Source organism: Schistocerca cancellata, chromosome 3, assembly GCF_023864275.1.
Source record: "Schistocerca cancellata isolate TAMUIC-IGC-003103 chromosome 3, iqSchCanc2.1, whole genome shotgun sequence".
NCBI classification, from domain to species: domain Eukaryota; kingdom Metazoa; phylum Arthropoda; class Insecta; order Orthoptera; family Acrididae; genus Schistocerca; species Schistocerca cancellata.
This window is the reverse complement of record NC_064628.1, coordinates 135868728-135882321: the sequence shown is the minus strand read 5'-3', so window position 1 is coordinate 135882321 and position 13594 is coordinate 135868728.

Here is a 13594-nt window from a genome sequence, read left to right as displayed (position 1 = left end):
GTACGCAGTCTGCTCTTCCAGAGATTCAAGCGGACTCCAGCTACAATGCTGTGTGGCCTTTCAAAATGTTTCGTGTGTCTTTTGCGCTTCTAGACATCTGGAGTCACAGTAATTAGATCCATACTGCATTGTCAATACTGAATGAAGTAGTGGCACCGCTCTTCAACAAACGATATTAAGAAGCCCTCTTCCAGCGCTCACAAATAAAGATGAACACACGGAGAGAGCACCTCTGTTGGTAACACTGTGTTCTTTGTTTCTTCAGTTGTATAGCAGGCATCGAAAGTGTGTGTTTTGTTAAATTGTTGTTTTGCACGGTCCTTTGAGTTTTAATTAAAGAATCTAAAATGGGTGATAAACGAAAAACCTTGTGGTGACCATGGATCACATGCTGTAATGTGACTGGGTTCTGGGCTAGTAGTCAAAACTATTTCTTCGGAGTTTGGGGAAGGAAAGAGTACTGTTGGAGTCTGGAAGAAAAATCGAGCAGAAATTGAAAAGTGGTGTGCTTCCCAAGCTAATGGAAGTGGAATAAAAGTAAGGAAGACAGTGTTGAAAGGGGAGCATTAAGAATCTGAGGAAGTTTTGGCACGAACATTTAAGAGAAAAAGGTTTGCCGATTACGGGGCCGATACTGCAGAAAAAAGCACTGCAATTTCAGTGGCAAGCAGAAGAAGAAGATTCAAAATTCACTGCCAGTGATCGAGGGGTGGAAATATTTAATTTGAAGGTCCATTGTGCTTCTAAAGTCTGGTGGTTCACTCTATGGAAGTTTACAAGCTCTGCATAACCTAAAAGTTTTATCAGCAGTGCCAGCATGCAAGCAATGTGCATTTTTTAAATCTTGCAGTATTACTAAATTACGATTGTAGTGTCATGTGTGTTTTTTCTGGAAATCTTTCGTAGTTTGAATAATAACACAATTTAATTTTGCTGCAAAGTTCGAATTTTAGAGACCTATAATTATGCTTGTGTATCCCAATAAGCAACATGCATGTGTTTTGTACTCAAAATCGTCAGTTACTTTGATAAATTATTTTATTTCAAAGCAAAGATTTTGTTTTAGAGATATCGAGCTTCCATCTCTGCATTGTTGCACCATTATCCTAGCCGAAGCTCTCCTAGTGCATTAGGAAACTATGTAGTTTAAGTGACACATCACAATGAAATTTCGTCAAAACATCTTCTTCCTTTCGGAATGAATTTTCTGTCAGCACTGATGTGAAACATCTTGGTAGATTAAAACTGTGTGCCGAACTGAGACTCCTGAGTTCGAACCTCGTTCCAGCAAACAGTTTCAACCTGCTAGCAAGGTTTTGCCTTCTTCTTTTACTTTCATCCAGTGCTGACAACCACTGCACACTTGCAAAGAACATTATGACATTTGCCAAGCTTCATAGATGTGGAAAATAATTAATTTTGGGGTGTTATTATGATGTTTCACTCGCTTTGATATCAGGTAAGTTTCTGATGTGGTGTAACATTGTTTACTCTCATCAAAAATGTACTTTAAGCTTAGTGCTCATGTGCGTTTTACAGTATGGCATGTTTCTCATATTACATCAGCTGGATGTGACTCTTGTCAGAACAAGTAAAACGATCACATGACGAGTTAGTACTTTCACAATCTGCAAGTTACATCACCATCGTGATGAAAATGCATGTGTGCTTACAAGCTGAGCTTTGCAAATGCATAGCCAGCCTTGCTTAAGCCTGCCCACCTCCCTGACTGCCTGCATGCCTTCCTTGTGACACTTGGCAACAGATGTGGAAAATTATAAATGTATCTTATAACAAACCAATATTCACAGTAACTTCTTGTGATACCGAAATCTGCAATACCACCTTACTTTCAGTAATGTTTTTTTCCAGCTTTTAGGCTACAAAGTATGAGGTACATATTTTTTACATAAATATGCAATACATCTTTCGACATTCGTCCATGTTTTTGTATGACAGTGTTGTGCTATGAAAATTAGTTATCAACAAATTTCACTTTAGAATGATGTACATTCACAATTACAATATGTACCTATTGAAAATGCAATCCAGTTTTTATTCTTTCTTCTTGATATTATTCATAACAAATGCAATTTATATACGATTATTTTACGAATTTAATTTGTGTGACGAAAACCAATATTACACAAAAAAGAATTATTTTTATATTCCAGGGCATTAATTAACGTCTTCAGAAACAATTTACCTTTATGTAAAACCTAAATATAAACGAACCATGTGACATTGCATAGTTTGAAAATTACTGCATTTACCTTCATTACTATATAAATATCAATTGTTTCCATTACATTTCTACGAATTTTGCATTTACAAGAAATATAATTATTATTAAAAGCATAAAGTACACCATTTATTAGTTTGACTAATAGAAATTTCCAGATGTTTCTAGAAGGAATATTGTTTTATATGTAGCATGAAATTCGCGCCAAAGGCGTCACTTCAGTTCCTCAGTGCAATTCAGAGACTTCTCGTGCGCTCTTAGTCTGCTGATATACTGTGCACGCAGGATCTGTTTGATTATTATGAGAAAGTGCACATGGAAATGCTTTTGAATTGGGCTAAAACTGGTACGTTGTAATGTCATATGTGACGTTTGTGAACAATTTTGTGATAAGTAACATTATGCTTCAGTCTTAACATGTTAAAGAACCTGAAAGACTCCTACATTCATCAAGATTTTTAAAGGATGCAAACCCCTACATGCTGATGCCATATGCAAGATAAGTAACTGTACAGCCTTTTCTCACTACAAAATCCGGATAACTCATACTTTTATCAGGATTTTTAAAGATTGCAAACCCATAGACGCTGATGCCATATCCTAGATAGGTAACAGTATAACCGTTCTGCTAACAGTAATGAAATCTATGTCGCAAAAATAGTTTTATGCACTAAAAATGACGAATGAAATATTAGTAGCATAGCTAACGCGGAGATTACATCCTTCGTTCGAACTTTGAACGTAATCAAGCGATGCTTTAAGTAATTTTTTGATGAGCTCGTTGCAAAACTTTTTAGGGTTTTCAGATCCTTTTGACCTATGAAACACTACGCATTTCGTAACTTTTGGATAAATGCGTGAGTGCGCGCGCGCGCGTTCGTAAGGAAGTAAATCTTCCCACACGTAATTATTGAATTACTTTTTGAGAAAGATGTCATGTACATGGAGTCATTTTTTAAATTTATTTTATCATTTATTGAATCGACATTCTTATTGGACTGCTCAGTTTAATACTACATTGAGATTAGCTGGGAAGAGGGAGGGGGAGAGGGGTGGGCAAAGACGGCACAGAATGTTTTTCTTTAATATTCCCAGTAGCACAACTGGGCTAATTCCACTATGTTGTATTTCGATTAGTAGTTTCAGTTTAATAGTGCACTGTGATTGGCTGGTAAAATGAGGGGAAGGCGCTGAGATGGGGCTTGATTGCTTAATGCATTCAAGGTGAAGGTCAAAGGTCTTTGCTCAGTCCGTGCATGCAGGCATGCCCTACCCCTGTGCATAAGCAACCTGACAGGCAAAGGTGTAAGTGTGCCATAATCCTCATAACCAATGCTAGGTGTATGTATGTGTACACAAAGATCTTTGACTTTCATGTAAATAATGCTTATCGTGGAACTTGGCACATGTTCAAGTAAAGTTGCGTAAGATAGTGACTGGCTGGAGAGGGGTAAGGGAGGGTCATAGGGTGACGGAGGGAGGGGGGAGGGGGCTTGGGGCTTCATGATGTCATAAAAGGGGGCGTGGGTGGTGTCGTCATGGAAATTTCAATGAGCAGGGTTAGGCACTGATCTGATGACATCCAGAATGTGAAGAAACAGTTCGCCTTTTTTAGTCTGGAGCTGCTATCTGAGCCTTTATAGTCTCTGATGATGTCTCCAGCATTATAAAACGAAGCGGTGGGCACAGAAACATGCTTCGGACATTGACCTAATGTTAATAAAATAAAAATCGTCTAGGACGCAACTATTGGCCATGTTACCCTGCGTTGTATGATATGTTACGTAATACAAGAATTTTTTATCATTAGCGCATACATTTCATCAGCCCTTTGCATTTTTACATGGATTTTTAATATTGTGGACTTCTTTGAAATTATCTACTCTTTCTTGTTTTGTCTTGCTGTTGAGTATTAGATATGATTCAACTGTTGTGACATTATTCAGAACTATAACTAAATAATTTTTTATTTTTTTTATTCTGAATGTAAAAAGATTGTCTTACTGATTAAGTAAAGATTTAAGAAACAGTTTAGTTTTGTGTATAAAAAGTGAACCTTAAGTTGCATGCAATATTTGTTACCTGCAATAAAATAGGGAGGAATAACTGTTTGATATATGGATACAACATGGAAAAATTGTTAAGATTATATTTCACTTCACCGAAGCATTCAAAATAAAACTGCTTTTAAATTCCTTATTTCATTTTTTCATTCACGTGGCAGGCGATTGGCAGGTAAATGAGGTAATGTTGAGTTTGTATGTGAGGAGAAATTGGGCCGGATGGGGGAGGGGGGGAGGGGGAGGGGGACACTGTGGGGGCTGGCAGTGAGAAACGATGTGTGGGCAACATTTGATTGCGATGGGAATTGTGTGGGGTGGTTAGCCACGCAGGAGGGTGAAGTGGCCTCACTTTATGTGCTTGCATCGGGGCCGCCAATGTCTGTACTTCGTAAGGAATACTAATATCAATATGACATAATAAACGGTAACCTTTACGGATCGTTGGTTCTATGGAACTTTTAGAAACTGTGGAGGCCTTCTTTGGCAAGTGTCACGTTGAACAGTGTCCAAGCGGTACCGGTCACGCTTCAGAATGCAAGGAGAGCGCCGTTGTTGGGATTTCCAGTTGAATCGCAACAAAAAATTATTTGACAGGTCGTTAATGTGATTAAGTATCAGTCTGGAAGTTTTCCGTAGAATGATAGGCTGTAGTATTTGAACAGTTATAAAGGCTACTGTGGACAATTATAGGATGATAGATTAACTTCAATAAGCAACATAGCATGGCAAACTTCAATTCTGAAGTTATAACTACAGTTTAAATATTAATACAACAATGATTGAGTTTAGGCATTGTTGGTTAGAGTGTTACTTACAAATTCAATAAACGAAGTAAAAATGGTATGTAGTGTTATCCTTTGAAAGCAACATTTTTCCACTTAAACAAGGAGAACTTTAAAATTCGCAAAGTAAAGAGACATGTTTCCATTGTAAGCAACAGTCAGGTTTTGCATCGAGAGGTTGTGACTTATGCCACCACGTTGACCCACAATCATTCTTTAACTGCCTCTTCAACCAGGAACTCCAACTGCAACTTCGCACAGTATACAGAGTTACCGATAATTACCTCCTGGGCTTTATAAGACAACTGTACGAAAACTACACGCACTACAGAAAAATGGGACTTATCAGTGGATAGAGCTTCTTTCCAAGTTTCAATTCATAATACGAGTCGTGGCATAGTTACACAAGAGCACTGGTTCCCAACTTTGGAGTAATTACCCTCTTAGAAGAATAACGAAATTTTCTGTGCGGTAACAACAAAAGGGTTCAATTTTGTTCGGGTCACAAAACTAAATTATTTTTAAAAGATCATCACTATTGTCACTATTCCGTAGGATAAATTACGTAAGTTACCAATAATTACATTTTTTTCAAATTAATGTGTGACATAATTTGGTTGAGGTTACAAATGTATGATCATTATCTTTCTCTTATAGTTCATCCATTACAAACATACTTTGCACCATACATCCACGACAATAAAATTGAGACATATACATGGAACCTGCTTAAATATCCCATGAAAATAACCTCTCCAGAACGAAGGTAGTTCCCGTAATGGATCAGAAATCGCTTCATTATTCACTTCGCAATAGATAAACGAACTAATTGGCAGTACAAGACAACAGTAACCATGTAATGGCTTCTATACAAGTGAGACCTGCACTATATTGTTATTACTGTTATTATTATTATTATTATTATTATTATTGTTATTGTTATTATTTAGTAGCACTGTTCAGACACAAAGCATAGACATCGTGATGTCTTCAGATTTCTGCCAGTTTAGAAGTATGGAGTCCAGCAATGAAGTGATTTACGGACAGTAAGTAAAGGGTGTCCCAGATGTTTTTCCTTGATTATAAATCTTCATAAGGTAAAAATATTAAACACAGACAAATACTTTTTCCTTGAATTTCAAGTGACATATTCAAGTTTTTGTGTACATACATATTTACTGTCAATTTCTTTGTTACAGGGTCCATTGACGTAACAACCGCGGAATCGGACACTATTTGCAAACAAAATGTACTCAAACCAGGAGAAAGCCAAATGTGTCCTCCAGTATCAGGAGCTACAGACAACAAAAACAGTCCAGTTTCAGGATATTCCGGACCTAATTTTCCATCAGGTTGCTGCATCGCCTTATTGGGGGCTAGATTTTCGCGACTTTTTGCGCACAACAATTACAGAATGATGGATCAGGCGTGGTGATCCCATCAACTGTCCTCCGTGATCACCCGACATAACACCTCACAACATTATAATATCCATCCCTCACGAAATGGTGACCAAACATGGGTGGAACTGGAATATCGCCAGGGTATCCTTCGGGAAACGAAAGGACAACACGTCGAAATTTGTTAACTGTATGTGTGAACACAAAAACTTGAATTCGTTACTTGCACTTCGAGATAGCGGACTATCAAATATGTAATTGAACTCAGGGGTAATGGTCTCCGAAAGATTGGGAACCACTGCACTAGAGGGAAGGCGTCCAAGAAGATGCAGCCGAACACACGGTCCGTATTGTCGCGTTGAATTAGTTTGCACTTGTATACAGGCAACCCAATGAAAAGATTCCCAAAGTGAGCTGCTGTCGTTACTTCGACAGGCAGTCCATGTCAACTACTTCAGTATACTGCACGCACGTATTGGGGTTTGCCACATAGTAAACACTGCACTCGAAATGTGAGTTTTAAACTTGGAGAGATGCGCTAACCAATGATATGTAAACAATCTGTCACAATTTGAGAAGAGTAGCAATTTCAACTGATACGAAACTAGAAGGCAAAAATTACCTTACTACTGATTCCTAAAGCTGCCAGATACCGGTAGAGATCGGGAATGAACTACTACACTCCTGGAAATGGAAAAAAGAACACATTGACACCGGTGTGTCAGACCCACCATACTTGCTCCGGACACTGCGAGAGGGCTGTACAAGCAATGATCACACGCACGGCACAGCGGACACACTAGGAACCGCGGTGTTGGCCGTCGAATGGCGCTAGCTGCGCAGCATTTGTGCACCGCCGCCGTCAGTGTCAGCCAGTTTGCCGTGGCATACGGAGCTCCATCGCAGTCTTTAACACTGGTAGCATGCCGCGACAGCGTGGACGTGAACCGTATGTGCAGTTGACGGACTTTGAGCGAGGGCGTATAGTGGGCATGCGGGAGGCCGGGTGGACGTACCGCCGAATTGCTCAACACGTGGGGCGTGAGATCTCCACAGTACATCGATGTTGTCGCCAGTGGTCGGCGGAAGGTGTACGTGCCCGTCGACCTGGGACCGGACCGCAGCGACGCACGGATGCACGCCAAGACCGTAGGATCCTACGCAGTGCCGTAGGGGACCGCACCGCCACTTCCCAGCAAATTAGGGACACTGTTGCTCCTGGGGTATCGGCGAGGACCATTCGCAACCGTCTCCATGAAGCTGGGCTACGGTCCCGCACACCGTTAGGCCGTCTTCCGCTCACGCCCCAACATCGTGCAGCCCGCCTCCAGTGGTGTCGCGACAGGCGTGAATGGAGGGACGAATGGAGACGTGTCGTCTTCAGCGATGAGAGTCGCTTCTGCCTTGGTGCCAATGATGGTCGTATGCGTGTTTGGCGCCGTGCAGGTGAGCGCCACAATCAGGACTGCATACGACCGAGGCACACAGGGCCAACACCCGGCATCATGGTGTGGGGAGCGATCTCCTACACTGGCCGTACACCACTGGTGATCGTCGAGGGGACACTGAATAGTGCACGGTACATCCAAACCGTCATCGAACCCATCGTTCTACCATTCCTAGACCGGCAAGGGAACTTGCTGTTCCAACAGGACAATGCACGTCCGCATGTATCCCGTGCCACCCAACGTGCTCTAGAAGGTGTAAGTCAACTACCCTGGCCAGCAAGATCTCCGGATCTGTCCCCCATTGAGCATGTTTGGGACTGGATGAAGCGTCGTCTCACGCGGTCTGCACGTCCAGCACGAACGCTGGTCCAACTGAGGCGCCAGGTGGAAATGGCATGGCAAGCCGTTCCACAGGACTACATCCAGCATCTCTACGATCGTCTCCATGGGAGAATAGCAGCCTGCATTGCTGCGAAAGGTGGATATACACTGTACTAGTGCCGACATTGTGCATGCTCTGTTGCCTGTGTCTATGTGCCTGTGGTTCTGTCAGTGTGATCATGTGATGTATCTGACCCCAGGAATGTGTCAATAAAGTTTCCCCTTCCTGGGACAATGAATTCACGGTGTTCTTATTTCAATTTCCAGGAGTGTATGTTTATGACTACGCCAATCTCAGCAAATAAATGTGCTGTAGCAATTAGCGAATGCTTCATGCAATTTGCTTTTTTTTGCGCATTGCTCTTTGTTTTCTTATTTTGAAATGAGTGAAGAGACTAATCAAGGTACATTTCGGAGTTCGAATACGACCTTCATAATACTAGAAAGAATTTGCAATCCGTATGACTGTAACGTCAGTTCTGCTCTCACAGAAGCCCAGAATACGGACGCAGCCTGCCAGCACTGCAGTAGGGAGGCGGGGTGTCTCCTCCGCACTGCTCTTTTCCCTTTGACCAGACAAAAAAGCCTTCGTTTTTTTTTTTAGTTTTTTTTTACGTTCCCGTCCGACTGCCAGCACACAGTAAGCAAGCTATCGTGATGGTGGTGGTGGTAGTGGTAGTGGTGGTGGTGATGGTGGTGGTGGTGGTGGTGATAGTGGTAGTAGTAGTAGAAGTTGTTGTTGTTGTATTCATCATAAAATCACTTTTGTCGAATTTCAGCTTGTCATTACTTACAGTTGCAGAACAAACAAAGAAGTATAATTCCTATTTAGAAGCATTTACTTACTTACACGTCTATTTTCATAAGGATGGGACGTGTATTCGGCCATGGCCTTGTATCAGAAACCATCCTGGCACTGCCTGAAGTAATTTAAGGAAACAACAGAACCCTAAATCAGGATGACCAGATGAAGATTACAGCCTCCATTCGTTCGAATACAACGCCAGTCTGTTTAGAAAAGCGCAGTACATTGAGAGTGTTGCTCATTATCAGGGCCGGCCTTAGCCATCCAGGTGCCCCGGGCGAGTCGTCCAGTTGGCGCCCTTTATTGTATAAATAGCGAACCTGGCAGTGCTTTGCAACACGGTATTTGACTGTTTTCTAGAAATCGTCTTAAGTGGTTAATGGCGTCATCTTATGATCATAACATGGTTTTTTCCATCGTAATTTTGAGTATTTTATTTTTTTAAATGGAAATGCAGACAATACCAAGATTGCATTCAGCATGATTTCTCTTCTGCTACCCCGAATTCATCGCGCATTCGTGAGATTAGCGACGTATGTTGAATGAGACTGAATAATATTTTAGTTTCGCGAAATGGGTGATTGTAAATTGTAATTTTTTTTTTTTTACATGCGTTTAGTATGTGGCGCCCCTTGGGCCCCGGCGCCCTGGGCGACCGCCCGGGTCGCCCCACCCTAAAGCCGGCGCTGCTCATTATGATACTTCGGAATTAGCTGCACAAAGAGACGTGAGTCAGTAAATACACACTGTGAAGTGTAGTCTCTAAATACTTCACGTTTGGCAGTTTTCAATTTGTCTTTCGTTGTATACAAAAGTCTTCTTGCAGTACAAAATTCTGGTAAACCAGGAAGTTGGATATTTCCTCTAACTGGGAGAAATGTTTGTCCTGCCAGGGCCAAACCTGCTTTATGTGGAACTTTACACGATTGTGAGGAGTAAAGTGGTTATCGACTGCATTCACAAGACCTGTACACTTGTTACACTCGACGTAATTTTTCTCCGCGTTGATGAGACTGACAGGGACGACAGAGAAACCCAAATCAGTAAAGTCTGAGTCACAGTCCGCAAGGACTCCAGCCGAAAGCTGTAAGCAAAAGTAGTTGTTCTTAAGCAACCAGTAGTAAAGTATGATCATGAATGTGCGTGTAGTCCTAATATCAGAGAAAGGAGCCCTAATGACACGTGTTACGAAAAACTGGTGCAAATGTGCGTCGAAAAGTTTGTACTTAATAATGTGGAACAGGCTATGAAATTAGTGAACAGGAGGAGACGTGAGGTTGTATCTCGTACATATGCAGAACTGTCTACTACGCATGAAAGCGTCAGTCGATATTTATGTTCTTTCTATACAGTTCTTTCGCATATCACTATCGTTTGGAACAATGACGCAGGTCTCCCAGTTCCGCTTCATATGTATGTTATGAACACAGTGAAACGTCCCCTTAGAACAATTTATACACGACTGTGCTTAACCTGACACACAATATTATTTAGCGCAACGCAATCTGACTAACAAAAATCCCTACAAAAGAATGGCCCAGACTAACATTAACCTATACCTTTCACAAATCACTTACCTCACAAAAATCTTCATTACTCGACTACTGCAATACATCGAGCGCCACTACTGTCAGCTAAATAAAAGATTCAAACTACTGAAGGCACTAACTACTGATAGGGATAGTTAGCAAATGAAAGATATTAATAGAGAACATATGAAACGTCCCCTTAGAACAATTTCTACAAGACTGTGCTTGAACTGACACACAATATTATTTAGCGGAACGCAATCTGACTTTCAGAAATCCGTACAAAGGAATGGCCCTGATTAACATTAACCTATACCTTTCACAAATCACTTACCTCACAAAAATCTTCATTACTCGAACTACTGCAATACATCGAGCGCCACTACTGCCAGCTAAATAAAAGATTCAAACTACTGAAGGCACTAACTACTGATAGGGATAGTTAGCAAATGAAAGATATTAATAGAGAACAAACACTGTATTTACCTTAATATCATCATATATATAGCAGTTCATGACAAATTACAAAACTCCGCCATCTCTCTCCCCACATCCACCACTGCTGGCGGCTCACCTCCAACTGTGCAATAGAGTTGTGGCGATTCGTGAATGAGTCGTTCATTTGAACGATTCTAAATAAAGAATCGTAAGAATCGAATCGTGATACGGATGAATCGTCGTTCAAAAGAATCGTAAGAACGATTGCGTGTTGCCAAGTCGTGACGATTCCAAGTTCCAACGATTCATCAATTTCATCGATTCTTAGTACACTATGCTTCGAAGGCAACTTACGAATCATGCCGAGTCGTGTCGCATGATTACGACCGCCAGATGGAAGTCAAGTGGAGGATGTGTGTGAATAAAGGAAGCAACTTTGCACCACCTTTCACACAAATCGACTCCTCTTTCCTGGCATACTGAAATAAAACAATAGATGCAATCAAATCAAACGTGATCTTTCGTCAATTAAAGCGTTACACGTATAAATCGAGAATCACACTTGTAACGTTATATGCATGTTTACTCATAAATAAACTATTTCTGATATATCTTATCATGACACAGTTCGATTCTAACCCCATTTACAATTTCAGACATGTCCTGCCATCTGTGAATAAGATGTAGAACTTTTTGCATTCCGCAAGAACCGTGCCATCGCAGACTAGATTGAATCGTGAACGAATCGTAGGAATCGATTCGCAATGTGAGATTGAATCGTAGGAATCGAATCGGGAAAAAGAATCGTGTTGCCCAACTCTACTGTGCAACGCTACGCGCTGTTCACATCCAGCTGCAGCTGCCCAACACTACAATGGCAGACAACAATGCAAACTAGCCACAGACTGCACACAGCACAGCCAGTGATTTTCATATAGAGCGCTACGTAACTTTGCCAATAAGAAAACATAAACAGTCTACTTACAACAGCTTCAGTTAAAAAAATATGTAAAATTCCAAAGGTCACACCTTTCACAGATAGATGGTGTACATAGTTAGCTGCCCTTTGGAGGAAGTGACGTGGCGACAGTAATTACATCTGGCTATTGATGCAAGTACCTGTTCGACAGCGAAAGAGCATTCGATCTTTCTAGAATGCAGCTGAACAGATATAAGATTCAAGGTGGCTGGAGTAACGACAGTTAGTTCTGGTTTGACGAAAAGTCAGCCTAGTTTTCAAGACAAACGTTTAAAAGAATGCCGCACCGGTTCCTCGGCTCCGCCTCAAAAGCGCAACACACCAATAGTCAAAACACGAAGGACAGCATGTATACTTGTACAACATTGAGGTAAAGAACGTGTCTTCCTTTGGATTAAATCACGCTGTGCAATCACCAGTTGGCGGAAACCAGCGTTAGTATTGTCAGACAGTAATAAAATACCATACTGCATGTCTTGAAAAGTAACAGTTGCAGTGCGGCTCAGTTACTTAGCCATCACTTGTTCGGCCTTCGCAATTCCGTAACCGTTATACATCGACAACATATATGTGGCTACATCGTGTGTCGTTTGGCACCCAAGTGAAGATCATTCATCGCTGTACAGAATAGCAGGAAAAAATTTCATAGTAGTAAAGGCACAATACACAGCATGCATATGGGTCGTTCAGCCAGCTTTGCTTAAATTCTGGAGGGCTTTTTTACAAAACTGTCGCTTTTTCAATCATTGGGCAGATAAGTATTCCACACAATACAAACAGACGAAGTAATGATATGTTCCATTCTCTGAAAATGATTTTCCCATACACATACCTGACTCGGTTAGGTAATTTTATTGTGATTGCTAAGGTAATCTTTCTTATGGATTTTAAATGTAACGTCCGCAGCGTCATCTCCGGTAGTGGTCTCTAAACTGTAACCAATGCGCTTTTGCACAGATTATAGATAAACAGCGTGAAAGTTGAATGTTTTGTTTTGTCAGTTGCAGTTTAAAATGAGTGCAAAATATCTGAAGCGACACGAGACAGTATTCCTTGCGAATCATCCAAAGGGACCAAAGTTTTCGTATGGAGCTGCTGCTGAAATACTTAGGAACTCAAGAGATTCTTTGCGAACTGGGTCAAACGATATTTAGAGACTGGAAACGTGAATGATTTATCGAACAGAATGCTATAGTGCCAAACTATAATCGGTAATAGCAGTGACTGAATTAACTATTAGGTAATTGTGCAATTATTAACAACATGTATTTTCATGTAAACATTTATTTTCTAAGTAGGCTCTTTAAGTTTTTATGTTGGTAACGTCACGTAGCGCTGTGTATGAAAATCACTGACTGTGCTGTGTGCAGTCTGTGGCTGGTTGGCATTGCTGAAATATTAGCTGTTGTAGTGTTGGGCAGTTGGATGTGAACAGCGCGTAGCTTTGCGCAGTTGGAGGTGAGCCGCCAGCAGTCGTGGATGTGGGGAAAGAGATGATAGAATTTTGAGAGCGGACGATCAGGACGC